The sequence below is a fragment of the Schistocerca cancellata genome, chromosome 1 (assembly GCF_023864275.1).
Source record: "Schistocerca cancellata isolate TAMUIC-IGC-003103 chromosome 1, iqSchCanc2.1, whole genome shotgun sequence".
NCBI lineage: Eukaryota > Metazoa > Arthropoda > Insecta > Orthoptera > Acrididae > Schistocerca > Schistocerca cancellata.
In genome coordinates this window covers 949,778,483-949,798,161 of record NC_064626.1, presented here as the reverse complement: position 1 = coordinate 949,798,161, position 19,679 = coordinate 949,778,483, and positions in this window count along the sequence as shown.

The following is a 19,679-nucleotide window of genomic DNA, read 5'->3' as shown; positions in this document are numbered from 1 at the left end:
TGACTGATTTTCTAGCTTTCCATTGAATAAACGGCTTTATGATATTTCTGAAGATTTTTGTAACGAAATACTTGTACGATCTTTGCTTGCAAGGCAGATTTGTATGGCAGTTTCTGGTTTTGTGTAACTGTTACCGCTGTATTCAAAGGGTTCAAATGGCTCTTAGCACTATGGGACTTAACATCTGAGGTCATCAGTCCCCTACATTTAGAACTACTTAAACCTAACTAACCTAAGGATATCACACACATCCGTGCCCGTGGCAGGATGCGAACTTGCCACCGTAGCGGTCGCGAGGTGCCAGACTGAAGCGCCTAGAACCGCTCGACGGGTGTATTCATTGATACGTTTGGTGTCTCTGCTTTGGAAGTAGCACCCAGTTAGTCATGCGCCCTATTAGAAATATTTTCCATACTTTATTTCGGATATGTTTGATTCTAAATTTGTCGTTTATGATCTGTTCTAGGGTGAGGCGTTCTACTTGATTGTAATAGACAGGTTCACTGTCAATAAAAACAATTTGTTTGACTGTTCTGCGGTCCTAAATATATCAAGGCTGGTCAAAAACATCCGGCTGTTTGTAGAAGCTGTGACTTGGGTACGTCACCAATCTTAATTCTGCATGAGTATAATTCTTCTAGAAGTAACTGGGAATTATAACTTTTGTAACGTCTTTAGTAACTACCAACGTTTGCGTACGTTCCAAACTGTTAAGATTTCTAAATCACTTCTGCAGGTTGTCGATTCCATCATATAATAATATAATAATCGATGACATCATTCTACCGCAGTCTACGTGAGAAGGAGATTAAAATCTACTTAGGCACTCCATGTAGACACCAAAAAAGCCCTGGGAGGGATTCTTCGCAATCACACTGCGTTATCGGAACAGCCGTCAGTCAACGTCAGTCGTTAGGTGGTCATATGGAATACAGAATGGAAACTTACCGCCCATCACTGACAGACAATCATTGGCCCCTCACACAAACTCAAAACTTTGGTCTCCACTTACATCAAGATACCATTTTTAAGGTACTGAAAAAGATGATTGTTTTGATGACATTACCTAATAAAACGAGTCCTCCCAAAATAAAAAACGATTCAAATGGCTTTGAGCACCATGGGACATAACATCTGGGGTCATTAGTCCCCTAGAACTTAGAACTACTTAAACCTAACCAACATAAGGACATCACACACATCCATGCCCGAGGCAGGATTCGAACCTGCGACCGGCCGGCCGACACAAAATAAAAATAAAAACCTATTTCTGCGACTGAAGGCTGTGATGCTACTGTCGAATTGTCATGGAACTCGCACAGATAAATACAAAAGAAATTAGAACAGAGTTTAAGACAATCAATACCTGTTCAGGAGACACAAGGTTCAAACTCGCATCGAATCATCCTTTGACCTTCTGTGGTGTCCCTAAACAACTGCACGACAGTTCTGGGAATCTTAATTGAAAATACGAAAACCGATTTCGTGTCTCATACGAGTCCAATTTAAAGAAGCACTCAATTTCCAATAATGGACTCAAAAAACTAGCTCTTATGCAAGCAGTCATTCGGCTTGGCACTGTTTAAGGGAGTTCTTGGATGTCCTTTGATGAATATCGTGCCAATTTCTCACAAGTTCGCGCGGCAGATCGTCAAAATCCCGAGCTGGTTGGACGGCCCAGCCCATAATACTCCAAACGTTCTCAAGTGGGGAGAGACCCGATGATCTTGATGGCCAAAGTAGGATTTGGAAAGTTCGAAAACAAGCAGTAGAAGTTCTCGCTGTAGTTTTTTTCCACCGAGTACAAACTCTAGGAACTGATCGATGAGAGGATGTTGTTGTTGTTGTTGTGGTCTCCAGTCCAGAGATTGGTTTGATGCAGCTCTCCATGCTACTCTATCCTGTGCAAGCTTTTTCATCTCTATGTACCTACTGCAACATCCATCCTGCTGAATCTGCTTAGTGTATTCATCTCTTGGACTCCCAATACGATTATTACCCTTCATGCTGCCCTACAATACTAAATTGGTGATCCCTTGATGCCTCCGAATATGCCCTACCAACCGATCCCTTCTTCTAGTCAAGTTGTGGCACAAATTTCTCTTCTCTCCAATTCTATTCAGTACCTCGTCATTAATTACGGGATCTACCCATCTAATCTTCAGCATTATTTTATAGCACCATATTTAGATAGCTTCTCTTCTCTTCTCTTCTTGTCTAAACTATTTATCGTCCACGTTTCACTTCCATACAGGGCTACACTCCATACAAATACTTGCAGAAAGGACTTCCTGACACTTGAATCAACACTCGATGTTAACAAATTTCTCTTCTTCAGAAACGCTTTCCTTGTCATCGCCAGTCTACATTTTATATCCTCACTACTTCAACCGTTGTCAGTTACTTTGCTCCCCAAATAGCAAACTCATCAACTACTTTCAGTGCCTCATTACCTAACCTAATTCTCTAAGCATCACCTGATTTAATACCCCTATATTCCATTATCCTCGTTTTGCTTTTGTTGATGTTCATCTTATATCCTCCTTTCAAGACACCGTCTATTCCGTTCAACTGCTCTTCGAGATCCTTTGCTGTCTCTGACAGAATTACAATGTCATCGGCAAACCTCAAAGTTTTTGCACCTTCTCCGTGTATTTTAATTCCTACTCCAAATTTTTATTTTGTTTCCTTTACTGCTTGCGCAATATACAGATTGAATGACATCGGGGATAGGCTACAATTGTATTGTATTGTATGTTAACCGGGGACCTAGAAACGACGGAAAGGCTCCGTCCCCGCCGCAGCCGCAATGGTCCACAACCCCACGGTGAGTACCACAGTCCACTTCACCTCTCCACCGCCCCACACCAAACCCAGGGGTATTGTGCGGTTCGGCTCCTGGTGGACCCCCCCCCCCCCCCCCAGGGAACGTCTCACACCAGACGAGTGTAACCCCTATGTTTGCGTGGTAGAGTAATGGTGGTGTATGCGTACGTGGAGAACTTGTTTGAGCAGCAATCGCCGACATAGTGTAACTGAGCCGAAATAAGGCGAACCAGCCAGCATTCGCCGAGGAAGATGGAAAAGCGCCTAAAAACCATCCACAGACTGGCCAGTTCACAGGACCTCGACACAAATCCGCCGGGCGGATTCGTGCCGGGGACCAGGCACTCCTTCCCGCCCGGAAAGCCGTGCGTGAGACCGCACGGCCAACCGGGCGAGCTAGGTTACAATACTATCTCACTCCCTTCCCAACCACAGTTTCTCTTTCATGGTCCTCAACTCGTATAACTGCCACCTGGTTTCTGTACAAATTGTAAATAGCCTTTCGCTTCAAGTATTTGACCCCTGCCACCTTCAGAATTTGAAAGAGAGTATTCCAGTCAACATTGTCAAAAGCTTCTCTAAGTCTACAAATGCCAGAGAGGTATGTTTGCCTTTCCCTAATCTATCTTCTAAGATATATTCCTAGGGTCAGTATTGCCTCACGTGCTCCAACATTTCTACGGAATACAAACCGATGTTTCCCAAGATCGGCTTCTACCAGTTTTTTCATTCGTCTGTAAAGAATCCGTGTTAGTATTTTGCAACGTGACTTATTAAACTGATAGTTCGGTAATTTACACACCTGTCGACACCTCCTTGCTTTGGGGTTGATGTTATTACGTTCTTCTTGAAGTCTGATGGCATTTCGCCGGTCTCATACTTGCTCACCAGATGGAAGAGTATTCTCATGGCTGGCTCTCCCAATGGTATCAGTAGCTCTAGCGGAATGCTGTCCACTCCTGGGGCCTTGTTTCGACGTAGGTCTTTCAGTCCTCTGTCAAACTCTTCATACAATATCATATCTCCCACTTCATCTTCATCTACGTCCTCTCCCATCATATTGCCCTCAAGTACATCGTCCTTGTATAAACCCTCTATATACTCCTTCCACCTTTCTGCTTTCCCTTTTTTGCTTAGAACTGATTTTCCATCTGAGCTCTTGATATTCATACAAGTGGTTCTCTTTTCTCCAAAGGTCTCCTTAATTTTCCTGTAGGCAGTATCTATCTTACACCTAGTGATACATGAATCTACATCCTTACATTTGTCCTCTAGCCATCCCTGTTTAGTCATTTTGCATTTCCTGTTGATCTCATTTTTGAGATGTTTGTACTCCTTTTTGACTGTCTCATTTCCTGCGTTTCTATATTTTCTCCTTTCATCAAATAAATTCAGTATCTCTTCTGTTACCCAAGGAATCCTACTAGTCCTCGTCTTTTTAAGTACTTTATCCTTTGCTGTCTTCACTATTTCTTCTCTCGAAAGCTATCCCATTTTTTACTACTGTATTTCTTTCCTCAGTATTTGTCAACTGTTCCCTAATGCTCTCTGTGAAACTCTCTACACCCTCTGGTTCTCTCAGTTTATCCAGGTTCCATCACCTTAAATTACCAACTTTTTGCAGTTTCTTCAGTTTGAATCTACAGTTCATAACCAATAGATTGTGTTTAGAGTCCACATCTGCCCCTGGAAATACCTTACAATTTAAAACCTGGTTCGTAAATCTGTCTCACCGTTATATAATATATCTGAAACCTTCCAGTATCTCCAGGCCTCTTCCACGTATATAACCTTCTTTCATGATTCTTGAACCAGGTGTTAGCTATGATTAAGTTATGCTCTGTGCAAAATTCTACAAGGCGGTTTCCTCTTTCATTCTCTAGCCACATTCCATATTGAACCCACCACTTTTCCTTCTCTGCCTTTTCCTACTATCGAATTCAAGACCCCCATGACTATTAAATTTTCGTCTCCCTTCAGTATCTTAATAATTTCTTTCATCTCATCGTACATTTCTTCAATCTCTTCGTCATCTGCAGGGCCAGTTGGTGTTTAAACTTGTACTGCTGTGATAGGCGTAAGCTTCGTGTCTGTCTTGGCTACAATAATGCGTTCTCTATGCAGCTCGTAGTAGCTTACCCGTGTTCGTATTTTTTATTCATTATTAAACCTAATCCTGTATTACCCCTATTTGATTTTGTATTTATAACCCTGTATTCATCTGATCAGAAGTCTTGTTCCCCCTGCCACAGAGCTTCACTAATTGCCACTATATCTAACTTCAAAGTATCCATTTCCCTTTTAAAATTTTCTAATCTACCTGCCTGATTATGGGATCTGACATTCCACGCTCCGATCCGTAGAATTCCATTTTTCTTTCTCCTGATAACGACAGTCTCCTGAATAGTCCCGACCTGGAGATCCGAAAGGGGAACTATTTTACCTCTGGAATATTTTCACCTAAGCGGATGCTATCATCATTTAACCATATAATAAAGCTGCATGCCCTTGGAAATAATTATGGCTGTAGTTTCCCCTTGCTTTCAGTTGTTCACAGTGTCATTACAGCAAGGCCGTTTTGGTAAATTTTACAAGGCCAGATGAGTCAATCATCCATATTGTTGCCCCTGTAACTACAGAAAAGGTTGCTGCCCCTCATCAGGAACCACACATTTGTCTGGCCTCTCAACAGATACCTCTCTGTTGTGCGCCCCCCCCCCCTTCCCTGCGGCCATGGGGGTTAGAACACGCCGGAGGTATTCCTGCCTGCCGTAAGCGGCGACTAAAAGGAGTCTCACACGTTTCGGCCTTTATGTGATGGTCCCCTGTTTGGTTTGACCTCCATTGTGCAAAATTTTCCAGAAGAGCAAGCCAACTGGGGAAGGGCACCTTATATGGTACATCGTGTCCATCGTGCATTAAAATCCTTAGCCCACTTTCTCGTCATGACACTGCAGTCCCACTCCATTTCTTGAGCGAGGACACCCTCCTGGGTGGGTATTCCTCCACCCACTATGCAGTGTTGTTTTCTGCACTGACGATGGCCATGGAATTCTTTGCACCTCATATCCAGCATGGTAGCCAGTCTGTTGTGGTGAGGCCGCCATGTACCCTGTTGGTTGTAGCCCCCTGACTACACAGGGATCACTCTGCTGATGGCTGGGAATGTTTCCGTTACCAGATAGCCTCATAATAGCTTAAATATGGTCCAGGGTATTATATTCCACGGGGACCTTCTTTTGCAGTCTGACAACAAGCTGCGCGCCAGTTTAGAGCAACAAGGTGTTCATTTCGTCCGTCGCGTCCATTGTAGTCTGAGGGATAACCAGGTTTCCACCGGTACCTTCGTCTTGGTCTTAGAGGGTAATACTACCTGAGAAGGTGAAGGTGATGTTTTATGTGATATCAAGCCACATATCCCTCCCCCAATGCAGTGCTTTAAGTGCTGGAAGTTTGGCCATATGTCTTCCTGCTCTACTTCCAGCATCACATGTCGAGATTGTGGACATCTATCCCATCCCAATGGAGTATTGCCCCACCTCCCATCTGCATCAACTGCGTAGAGCACCATTCCCCTAGCTCACCAGACTGCAGGATTTTACAGCAAGAAAGGAAAATCGTGGAATACAAGGCCCTATATGAACTTACCTACAATGAGGCCAAGAGGATAATTGAGCGCCTACATCATGTGGCTATGACAACCTCTTAAGCCGCTGCTACGAGAACAGTTGTAGCCCCATCAGTTCCTTGAGTTCCAGTGGGCTCTCAGAGCCAGAAGACTACACTTTCCCCCTCGATGGTGGGGGGCACTTCCCTCCCTGTTGCTCCTGCACCAGCCACCAACCATTGGGGAGACCAGTCCCCACTTCTCAGCCGGCGAAGCATAAGTCTTTTTCGGCTCCTGTCACTAGGAAGGAGTCCCTTTGGTCACTCCCTTCCCAGGTTTCTGCTAGTGGGAAAGATGACACCTGCCTGAAGCTGAAATGCCCAAAAGTAGCTGATCATAGAGCTTCGCCATCATCCTATCCCTGGAGACTGAATCAGTGAAGCCCTCCCAGCCAGAGAAACCCAAGGATCAGCGAGAGAAATCCAGAAAAAAGACCCTCAAGACCAAGGGAATTGCAGTGGCACCCACACCACCACTGCCTACAAGCTCTGCATCTAAGGATGAGGTGAAAATTCTGGCGTCCACTGAGGACCTAGATCTCGCCAGACCCTCAGACACAGTGGATATAGCCTGTTCAGGAAATAAGTCGGTAGCAGTAGGTGACCCTGAGGCATAGACTGCCTCATTTAGTGTTTCATGCCTTTCCAGACTCACGATCACGTCATCCTCCAGTGGTATTGCGGTGGTCTTTTCCACCACCTGGCTGAACTATGGCAGCTGTTAAGCTTTACACCTGCTTTCTGCATTGCCCTCCAGGAAACCTGATTCCCAGCAATGTGGACCCCTGCCCTTCATGGCTGCAGGGGATATTACGAGGTACATAACGAATGTGATAGAGTGTCAGGTGGAGTTAGCGTTTACGTCGCGAACTCGGTATGTAGTGAATCTGTGCCCCTTCCTATGGAAGCTGTGGCTGTCAGGATACAGATGATACAGAAAATAACCATCTGCAATGTATATCTACCTCCAGGTGGTGTGGTACCCCTGATCGTATTGGCTGTAATGATTGATCAACTCCCTAAATATTTCCTACTCTTGGGATATTTGAATGCCCATAACCCCTTGTGGGGTAGCACTATGCTTACTGGCCGTGGGAGAGATTTCGAAAATTTACAGTCCCAACTCGACCTCTGCCTCTTAAATTCTGGGGCTGCCACACATTTCAGTGTGACTCATGTTAGTTACATGGCCATAGCTATATCGTTTTGCAGCTCAGGGCTTCTCCCATCTTTCCACGAGAGCACATGATGATCTGTGTGGTAGTGGCCACTGCCCCATCTTCTTGTCACTCCTCCGGCGTCATGTCTGCGGACGCCCATCCATATGGGCTTCAAACAAGGCAGAATGGGCAGCCTTTGCCTCTGCTGTCACTGTTGAATCTCCTCTACGTGGTGCCATCGATGTTGTGATTGAGCACGTCACTACAGCGATAATTTCTGCGGCGGAAAACGCGATCCCTCGTTCTCTAGGGTGGCCCCATTGAAAGGCAGCCCCTTGGTGGTCTCCGGAAGTCGCTGAGGCAATTAAGGAGCGTCGGCGAGATCTACAGCCACATAAGCGGCACCCTTCCCTAGAGCACCTAATAGCCTCTAAGCGGCTCCGTGTCTGCATTCGCCTGCTTATAAAACTACGGAAACAGGAGTGTTGGGAGAGGTACATGTCGACTATTTGGTGCCATATGTCACCTTCCAAAGTCTGGACAAAGATCAGACGTCTTTTTGGATACCAGACCCCATCAGATGTCCCTGGCGTTAAAATCAATGGCTTAACCTCTACCGGTGCAAACGCGATTGCCGAGCTCTTCACTGAGCACTATCCTCGAGCCTCTGCGTCCGAGAAGTACCCCCCAGCCTTCCGCACCCTCAAACAGCGGATGGAAGGGAAAGTCTTCTCGTTCACTACACGCCACAGTGAATCCTATAACGCCCCATTTACAGAGTGGGAGCAGCTCCTGGGCCAGATCGAATACACAGTCAGATGATTAAACATCTCTCATCTGAGTACAAGCGATATCTCGTCGTAATGTTCGACCGGATGTGGTGTGATGGTATCTTCCCATTGCAATGGCGGGAGAGCACCATCATTCCGGTGCTAAAACCCGGTAAAAATCCGCTTGATGTGGGTAGCTATCGGCCCATCAGCCTCACCAACGTTCTCTGTAAGCTGCTGGAACATATGGTGTGTCGGCGATTGGGTTGGGTCCTGGAGTCACGTAGCGGCTTCCGACAGTGTCGCTCTACCACTGATAATCTTGTGTCCCTCGGGTCTGCCTTTTCCATACGCCAACATCTGGTTGCCATCATTTTTGACTTATGTAAAGCATACCACACGACCTGGCGACATGATATCCATGCCACATTACATGAGTGGGGTCTCCGGAGCCGGCTCCCGATTTTTGTCCAAAACTTCCTGTCACTCCGTACTTTCCGTGTCCAAGTTGGTGCCTCCCTCAGTTCCATCCATATCCAGGAGAACAAGATACCGCAGGGCTCTGTATTGAGTGTCTACCCATTTTTAGTGGCCATTAAAGGTCTAGCAGCAGCTGTTGGGCCCTCCGTCTCACCTTCTCTGTATGCATTTCGTACTGCTGCTCCAGTACTGGTGTTGCTGAGTGTCGCCTACAGGGAGCCATCCACAAGGCGCAGTCATGGGCTCTAGCCCATGGCTTCCAGTTTTGCGCCATGAATACGTGTGTCATGCATTTCTGTCGGCGTCGTACCGTTCATCCAGAACCAGCACTTTACCTTAATGGCGATCCACTCACTGTAGCGGAGAGACGATTCTTAGGTCTATTTTTCGACGCTCGTTAGACTTGGCTTCCACATCTTCGTCAGCTTCAACAGAAGTGTTGGCAGCACTTCAGTGCCCTCCACTGCCTGAGTAGCACCAACTGGGGTGCAGATCGATCCACGCTGCTGCAGCTCTACAGAGCCCCTATTTAATCCCACCTTGACTATGGTTGTGTGATTTATTGTTAGGCAGCGCCTTCAGCCTTGCGTTTACTCGACCCAGTGTACCACTGTGGCGTTCGCCTAGCGACTGGAGCTTTTATAACGAGCCCAGTGACCAGTGTTCTCCTAGTGGAGGCTGGAGTCCGTCCATTGCGGATCAGACGTGCTCAGCTGCTCGCCAGTTATGTTGCACACATTCATAGTTCTCCTGAGAATCTGAATTACTGTCTCCTTTTCCCACCAGCGGCAGTTAATCTCCCGCATCCGCGGCCCAGGGCATGCGGTTCGCAAGCGATCCGTTTTCTCCGAACTGGAGTCCTTCACTTTAACACCTATACTTGAGGTCCATCACGCACTCCTCCTTGGTGCACCCCTTGGAGGTTCGAGTTCTCCCTCGGACATTGGGTGTGTGTGTTGTCCTTAGCGTAGGTTAGTTTAACCCCCTCGACCGTGTTCGACGAACTGGGCTCGGGAGCTATTGCTGCACTGTCGTCGTGATCGACGAACTGCGTTCGTCCAGCCGTGCTCTCTTGCCGGGCGTGCTCGTCGAACTGAGTTCGGCCGCGTGTTGGTGCTATGGTACGTGCTCGAAGAACGTCGCTCGAGCGTGCAGCCAGCCGCCTACGAAATTCGTTTTGACGTTTATATCAGCCGTTAGATTAGCTATACACAGTGTAAAGTTATTTCAACGGATGTCGTTGGAAGTCTTTCCACTGAAACAATATATTTTCAAAGACAGTAGAATTTTCCAAGTGCAAACATGTCGAAGTGCGCATCTTCTTCGTCTTTGCGTGATGAAGACATTGAACTATTATTAAACCAAAGCGATAATGAATGGTCTAGTGGCAGTTTTTCGAGCAGTGGAGAAGACAGTGATGACAATTTCAGCGATAGTGATACAGAAACATCAAGTGTGGAAGAGGACGTAGCAGAAGAAGTGCTGGCTGCTGACACTAGTTCTTGGTCAGTTAAATGTAGTTCTGATAGGAGTAAGTTTCCTTTCACAGGCACTCCAGGAGTAAAAATTTGTTTCGACGATCCTCCAGATCCATTAAACATTTGTACCTTCTTGTTTGACGACAGCTTGTTAACAATTATATTAAGTGAAACAGACGAATATGCTGAATAGGTTAAAAGTTCATATGCAGACAAATTGAAGCAACGACCTCGTGTGCACTAGTGGCTACCTACAAATAATGGAGAGCTCTATTCGTTGTTTGCATTGCTATTTCTCCAAGGAATTGTGCAAAAACCCGTATTCGAAATGTATTATTCGAGAAGAGAACTTGTTGAAACTCCAGTTTTCCGAAAAATTGTCTGAAAGTAGATTTAGTCTTCTTTTGAAGTTCCTTCATTTCAGTGACAATACTTTGCACTCGCAAGATTGTAGAATTCCTTCCAAACTGTTCAAACTGAAACCTGTCATTGAGCATTTACAAAAAAAATTTGAAGAGGCTTATACTTTGGAACAAGAATTGTCAATTGATGAATCCCTCCTACTGCGGAAAGGGCGGTTTTCTATAAACCAGTATATTCCATTGAAACGTGATCGTTTTGGAATTAAGTCATTATGTCTTTGCCAAGCAAAATGTGGTTACTTGTGTCGCTTTATTATTTACACAGGAAAAGATACAGTGTTTGAGCCACAATATACTGAATATCCTTCAGCGGCGAAAGTTGTTTTGTATTTACTCGAAGGGTATTTTGAGAGGGATGTACGGTTTTTACTGACCGATTCTATTCAAGTCCACAGCTGTTAGATTTTCTTGTATCTAAAAGCACTGACTGTGTTGAAACACTTATGGTGAACAGAAAAGAAATGCCAGCAGCCTTGAGGGAGGGGGGGGGGGAAGAATTCGAGAAGAGTCAAATTAAGACCTTTTATAGAGGAAATTTGATGCAGATGGGCTGACGAGATAAAAAAGATATCTACACTCTACCCAATATCTATAGTAACGAACTGAAAGAAACTGAGAAGAGGAGAACAGTAAAAACAAAGTCTGAAGTTATTCTGACATGCAATGACAGAATGGGAGGCGTTGATTTGGCTGACCAGTACACGACAAATTATACTGTCACAAGAAACTGCCTGCGGAAATATTATATGAAGCAGTTTCACCATTTCATGGACGTGACAACTCTCGATTCTTACCTTATATATAAGAAATTAGGTGGAAAATTGGGACGACTCGATTTTCAAATTCGTCCAATCGAAAGTTTACTGGAAAAATACAGTGCACATGTTGTTTCGTCCTCTCAGCATAGTAATGTTGGACACCCCTACCAAGTTTCAGTCCCAACGCGTCTGGTAGGCCCTTCACTTTCCCAAACACATATCAGTACTGAAAACAAGAAGGAGCCGACACGAAAATGCTTAGTGTGTTGCAAAAAACTGGATGACAACGGGAAATAATACGATAAACGCGTGTGTATTGTGAAGAGTGCGATGCTGGATTGTGTGCAATACCATGCTTTGAGCTATACAATACAAAGGGTAATTTCTAATAAATATTCTTCAAGAAAATGTGTTTCCCTTAGCTCTACCACTAAAACCCTTTCCCAGAATATAAAAATGAATAATAAATAATTTTTATTTAAGCAACAGCGTTACTACTGTGAAAACCTCCGAACTGTTTGCTGTTCAGTTGTTAGATAATCACTTGCCCTCACAACAATCGGACATAAGCGTGTCAAATACAAGCAGCTACAATAAGCACTAGAGGCACGGAAAGAATTACCCTTCGCGGGAACAGTTCTATGAGCCAAAACTCCACGCCTGAGCAGCGCTGTGGTGGCCTAGAATAACCCGCCACTGGGCGCTTTCCGCCACAACAAACAGCACGGTCGAGGGGTTAAGTTGGATAAAATGGTGTGTAAGCCTAGGGACCATGACCTCAGCAGTTTGGCCCCATCGGAACTTACCACAAATTTCCAAAGTGTACTCATGCCTCTAGGTGGTCATAGTCCTTACTGATGATAATGGACATCAGTTTCGAATGTAGCGAAACTTCTGTAGTTTAAAGCCCTATCATGTTACGAGCTTCAGTAGAATGACAATGAGATAGTTGGAATCAGCGAACTCATACAACTACCTGGGTGTAACACTTTCCAGGGATATGAAATGGAATGACACATAGGCTCAGTGGTGGTTAATGGATGTGCTAATCTTCGGTTTATTGGTAGAATACTGAGGAAATGCAGTCAGTCTACAAATAAGATCGCTGACAAGTCACTTGTGCAATCTCTTCTAGAATATTGCTCAAGTGTGTGGGACCTGTACCACATAGGACTGACAGGGGATATTGAACATATATGGAGAAAGGCAGCACGAATGGTTAAATGTTTGGTTGACTCGCGGGATAGAGTCAGAGAGATGCCGAAGCTATTGGACTGGCAGACTGTTAGAGATAGACGTAAATTGTTCCAAGGAAGCCACCTTACATAGTTTAAAGACACAGCTTTAAATGATGTCTCAAGGAATATGCTACAACTCCCTCCGTATCGCTCACATAGGGAGCGTGAGCACAAGACTAGAGAAATTACTGCACGCACATATGCATTCAAACAATCATTATTCCCGCGCTCTATACATGAATGGAAGAGGAAGAAGGCCTGATAATTCATGCAATTGGATGTACCCTCTACCATAAGCTTCACAGTGATTTGCAGAGTATTGATGTAGATTAAAAATATCATTTCAGTGAGTGTACTAGGAGATGATAGGGTTACAGAAACTGGAAAAGGACGGCAAATCAGTGCGTTAATGAAATATTCGGGCACTGACCCGTAATGGTTTAGCACACAGCAAACCTAAATTTTATACTCAGATGAGAATATGCACCATAAATCTCACAAGGGGAGGCCACAACGTTTGGAACGCGGATTTACTGTAAACTTCGTACACTCGTAGTACTGCATGAGGACAACAAAATGTGTAAGCAGTAGGGCGTACTTCTCAAGCGTAACTGAGAAAATCGTAAGATAATTTCGGTCGTCAAATATATATCTGTGCGTGGCCATTTTTGCCATGAAGCGGCGGCAGACCAGTGGTGCCGGCACGGTAGCTCAGCGTGTTTGGTCAGAGCGTTAGCTGCCCTTTGTAATAAAAAAACTGAGCGAAAGGATCAACGAAAAAACTGAACGGGTGTCATCGGACATCTGCCTTGAACAAATTCAACGAACAATATAGAACAAAACGAAATTAAAAAAGAAAGTGGTTGTCGTTCAAGCCCCGTAATCGCTGGATCGAGTTCCGTTCGTCAGTTTCCTTTTATGTTTCAACACTGTCATTTTCTTTGCCGGTACGGTAGCTCAGCGTGTTCGGTCAGAGAGCCGGTTGGCCTCTGTAATAAAAAACTGAGTGGAAGGAGCAACCACCGAACTTGAACAGGATGTCTTGAGACGTCCGCAACGACCAAACACAACGATCAGTAACGAACAAAATGCAAAAAAAAAGCGTGTTTGGTCAGAGCGTTAGCTATCCTTTGTAATAAAAAAACTGAGCCAACGGATCAACGAACAAACTGAACGGGTGTCATCGGACGTCCGACTTGAACAGATCCAACGAACAATATAGAAAAAAATGAAATTCAAAAAGAAAGGGGTAGTCGTTTAAGCCCCGTAATCGCTGGATCAAGTTCGGTTCGTCAGTTGCTTTTTATTTTTCAACACAGTCATTTTCTTTACTATTTACATTACAATTGATATAATGGGAAAAATACGTGTAATCGGATGAACTTTTATTAAATTTACAATGTTATTTGGCAGTCTACTAATTTTTTTGATCACAACGTAACATTCATAACTATCGACTAGTAAACGACCAAACGCATGAAGTGATACTGAAAATGTATGCTTGTCCGTGTCTTCAAAATTGTTCATATTTGATCGAAAGAGAACGAGAAATTGCTTTTCGGAACACGCTATTAGAATACACTCGATACTGCATAACCAATTATCAGCGTCGATTTTTAAGGAAATACTGCGTTATGCATGGTTTGCTTCCAATTTATCGTCTGAAAGAGAGGTTTTTGAAAATGTTAACGAGGTTTGTTTTTCCACGGAAAACCTGAAAAGACCTTGCGTATGCGGAAACATAGCATTTATTTTATCCATCTGGTGCCTTTTAACTTTATGTTTTCCATGTTTTTACGAAAAATACCATCCTGCAACTTGTACTCGTAATGTCGAAAGCGACGATTAATTGTACATCTTTCGAAAGCCGTGTGTGCCGGTCAAATCTTCGAGGTAACAAGTCGTTTCGGGCTCCTTCCAGGTATAATGGATTTCTCAAATCACGGAGCATACATTTTCATTATCACTTTATGCGTTTGGTCATTTACTAGTCCATAGTTATGAATATTATATTATTTGTGATAATAAAAATTAGTAGACCGCCAAATAACATTGTAAATTTAATAAAAGTTCATCCGATTATACGTATTTTTCCCATTACATCAATTGTAATATAAATATTAAAGAAAATGACTGCGTTGAAAAAAAGAAAACAGACGAACGGGACTTGATCCAGCGATTACAGGGCTTGGACGCCAACCACTCGACTGCTGGCGCTTCATGGTAACAATGGCCACGCACAGGTATATATTTGACGACAGTACGCGCTACTGCTTACACATTCTGTTGTCCTAATGGAGTACTAAGAGTATACGAAGTTTGAAGTAAATCCGCGTTTCAAACGTCGTTTCCTCCCATTGTCAGTGCAATGAACGAAACAAGCTAATCACAGTAGTTGAAGAATTAAAATTGACCTCAAAGGACAGTAACAGCTACAACTTTAAACGCGTTTCCTCTTACTCTTTGTCAAAAGCAAGCAAGACCGCAAGAGTAAAAATCATTGAGAAAAGAAGCATCTCAAACACTTGAACTTCACCGAATGCCAAGATGGATGCAGCTACCGCCAGCTGCCAGTGGTCAACCTTGAAGAGGACAGCACAAAGCGCGTGCTGAATGGAGCGTTTTTACGACTTCTCAGCGGGCATAGCGACATGACCGGCGCGAGTGCGCGGCGGCCTATCGCCGCTGCCCGGCGCCCAGAAGGGCCGGCGCGCCGTAATTACCGCGGCCCAGATCGGTATCGGCCGCATTCATCCCGCGTCAGAGGGCCACTGTGCTTCAAAGCGCCGCCACGGCGCTGCGCCGCCTGGAACGCGCCACCACTCCTCACCGGCGACGGCGGCGGCGGCCGGCCAGCCAGCGACCGCGCGCTTTCGATTGTCCGTACTGATGGTCGCTCTAATGCGTCGATACTATCGTCCGAGCCAGGAATTCAGTTAGTCGACCAGCGTACGTCTCTGCCTACGTCCAGGTGAAAAGTGTCTCCCCACGGTGCTAACTAAAATTAGCCCTGTCCTTGCCAGTCACTACTGCTAATCTACTAAATTTACTGAGTAAATCTACCCGACTTGTTTTGTTAACCTTTCTGACATAATTGTGGTATCACATCGGTACCACCCTACTGACATCCTACAGTTGGTAAAAGAATAGCAAGTTTCCGTCTAATGCCGATAGCGGTCACGCGGGATCTGACGGACGCATTGGAGTGCGTCTGCTGTGTCACACCTCCAGTAGCTCTGTACTTTGAGCGTCCTGTGCCGCTGCAATATAGGACGGTCGGGGGCAGCCGATCAGTCCATTTGCGCTCGGAGCAACTTCACTACTTGCTGCTTCACAGACTCCACCTCGCTAATGCCACAGTTCCTGTTGTGATGCAGGGAGCCTTTTTCTTGTGGACATTATGAGTCCTACTCTATTTCCTGCCACACTGTTGTAAGGAGTCTTTGCACAGTTTGAGAAATATTCCAAGTTAAGTAAATATTCCATTTTCTGTGTTAATTTGCTAACTAATCATTTCTGCTCCTGTCCAGCTTTCATATGGCAACAGTTTTCTGCACCGCTCTGTAGTCCACCTCTACTTACTGTTGTGTACAAAGTCGTACGTCCCAATAACAATGTGCCTTGTTTCTTTATGATTGCCTTACATCGTTGTTATTGTTATGTTTCAGAACACTGAGCCATTTAAAGTGTGACAGTATGACACCTCATCCCGTACACTTCGTTACTGCAAGTACAGTTCAGAACAGGATAAGTTAGTGAGCTTTAAGGTAGTTAAATTAAACGTACTTGGCCACATAACTGTATTGCGATTGAAACTATTCTGAATTCTTAGTATTCCATTATACTGTAGTACTATACTTCCCCGACAATTTTGTCACATTACACTGGTATCCAGATGTCTTGTGAGACCTGTAATTGCTGTTAAAATGTGAAGTTAATGAAGGGCCAGACATAGTAATGAAGACGTTGCTGATTCGTGGTGTTAGTATTCTACTGTTAGGCTATACGTATTAGATGCATCAGCACGATTTACCATGAAACTAATGTAACTGCTACCTGGTGAGAGTGGAGGAGGGGGATCGGGTTTTGACGACGAGGTTAATAGAAATTACCGGTATACTGTTGCTGCTTCATCTGCAGGTCATTGTTACCAGTTAGGTTATAGTTAATGTGCGAGACGAGACCTGTGAGAATAAATTACATAAAAAAACAGCGAACAATTCAAATTTCGTGATAGAAAAACGTTAAAAATTGTCCATAATATGGAGGATTATTACAGTGTGCGTCACGTCTGCAGGCAGCTTAGTTACAAACAGTTCTGTTCATCAATCTGCACCGACAGTTGGTATCGAATGAGACTCCACTGCTCTCTGTGTAGCTGACAAATTGCTTCGCCAATTGAATGTCAAAGCTGGACGTCGCTTTACTTCCACGCTTCAGAAATATTTTATTCTCGATGCAACCCTGCTATTAGTGTCACCTTTCCCTAGGCCATTTAGTATAATTGCCTTTTGTGGTTAGCAGAATTTTTTAATAGTTCTTTTACGGAAACCTTGCTCTACCCGCCTCCATAAAATGGTTCAAATGGCTCTGAGCACTATGGGACTTAACATCGATGGTCATCAGTCCCCTAGAACTTAGAACTACTTAAACCTAATTAACCTAAGGACAGCACACAACACCCAGCCATCACAAGGCAGAGAAAACCCGCCTCCATAGCCGAGAGCTCTGGAGAGCACATTTTCCTGATACGGGGGCGAGGGCTGGGAAACTGGCTAGCTGCAATGCGACTTTCAGGAGGTTTCCCTCATAAAACTCCGTAAATACGTGGCTGATACCCAAGTTCCACACGAACACTTCGAAAACGTTCTCATACTTGCACATGATATTTACACCAGACGCAGACAGCTAGGCTGCATAGATTCCCTGGGGGAAGTGGAGGCGTCAGGAAGGTGATCTGGACACCAAATGCCACTAACACTGTCAAAACCGATATATGACCGTGAAACGCATAGGCAGAGGTGACTGCCAGTGTGCTGGGACCAGCATCGATCTCCAACGTGTCAGCACCTGCAGGCGTCTTCAATTTATTTGGACCTGCAGCGACCACAAAGGATCCTATATTGCACCCAGTAAGCATGCTGGAACAGTGCAAGGAGCTGCTGATGACAGTTCTGGTCATCAGTTTGTGTGACGAAGACACCTGGCCGGTGGTCCTAAACAACAAAGAGCAGGTTGGTACTGGGCTCCAACATACACGTCGTCCCAGAACATTCTGGTCGCAGTTCAGGGACAGAGTGCAGATGCTGTGGATAAGAAAGTACCAATTGCTCCCATTGTGTTACTGCTTTTCACTTCATCATATTATTTAACTGCTAGAGGCTCAAAGCGTCTAAATATGGAATAGAAGCATCAGCAGACAGTGACTGATGTGTCGTGCTGAAGATCTAAAATGTGCTGAAGAGGGCTAAAGCGCGGTGTACTGAGCTGGGATGGTGGGATGGGATGAACTCTGTCGCGCTATACTCTACATCAGTACGCAGGTGACCACTGAGTTTCATCCATCTCATTCTCCCCCAGACGTTTACTGTACTGGTCTGACACTACCTATTATAATAATGTATGATGACGCTGCACTCTTGGTGATGTCAGGGGACCTATCCATTTATTTGGAGTTTGCCACTATTAAGAATTTATACGGACTAAGTATGGTGCTGACAGTTGTGAGAATTACCGAGCTATCGGTTTAATAAGTGACGGTTGCAAAATACTAACATGAATTCCATACAGACAAATGAAAAAACTATTAGAAGCCGACCTCGGGGAAGATCAGTTTGGAGTCCATAGAAATGTAGGAAAACTTGAGACAGTACTGACCCTACGACTTATCTTAGTAGAGAGGTTAGGAAAGACAAATCTACATTTATAGCATTTTCTACTTAAAGAAAGCATTTGAGAATGTTAACTGGAATATTCTCTTTGAAATTCGGAAGGTGGCAGAGGTCAAATACAGGGATCGAAAGTCTGTTTACAATTTGTATAGAAACCAAATGGCAGTTATATGAGTCGTGGGGCACGAAACGGAAGCAGTGGTTGAGAAGGGAGTGAGACAGACACGATTGCAACCTATCTCTGATGTTATCAAATTTGCATACTGAATAAGCAGTAAAGGACACAAAAGAAAAATTTGGAGTAGGAATTAAAATCCAGGGGTAGGGAGTAAAAACCTTAAGGTTTGCCGATGACATTGTAATTCTGTCAGAGACAGCAAAGGAATTGGAAGAGCATTTGAACGGAATGGACAGTGTCTTGAAAGGAGGATATTAGATGAACATCAACAAAAGCAAAACGAAGTTAATGGAATGTAGTCGATTTAAATTAGTTGATGGTGAGGGAATTTGGTTAGGGAATGAGACACTTACAGTGGTAGATGAGTTTTGATATTTGGGCTGCATAATAACTGATGATGGTCGAAGTAGAGACGATATAAAATGTAAACTTGAAGTGGTAAGAAAAGCATTTCTGAAAAAGAGAAATTTGTGAACATCTGGGATAGATTTAAGTGTCAGGAAGTCTTTTCTGAAAGTACTTCATGGAGTGTAGCCATGTATGGAAATGAAATATGGACGATAAACAGTTCAGACTTGAAGAGAATTGAAGCATTTTAAATGTGATAATACAGAACATTGCTGAAGATTAGATGGGTAGATCCCGTAACTAATGACGAGATGTTGAATAGAATTTGGGAGAGGAGGAATTTGTGGCACAACTCGACCAGAAGGAGGGATCGGTTGATAGGACACGTTGTGAGGCATCAAGGGATCACCAATTTAGTACTGGAGGGAAGCCTGGAGGGTAAAAATCGTAGAGGGCGTCCAAGA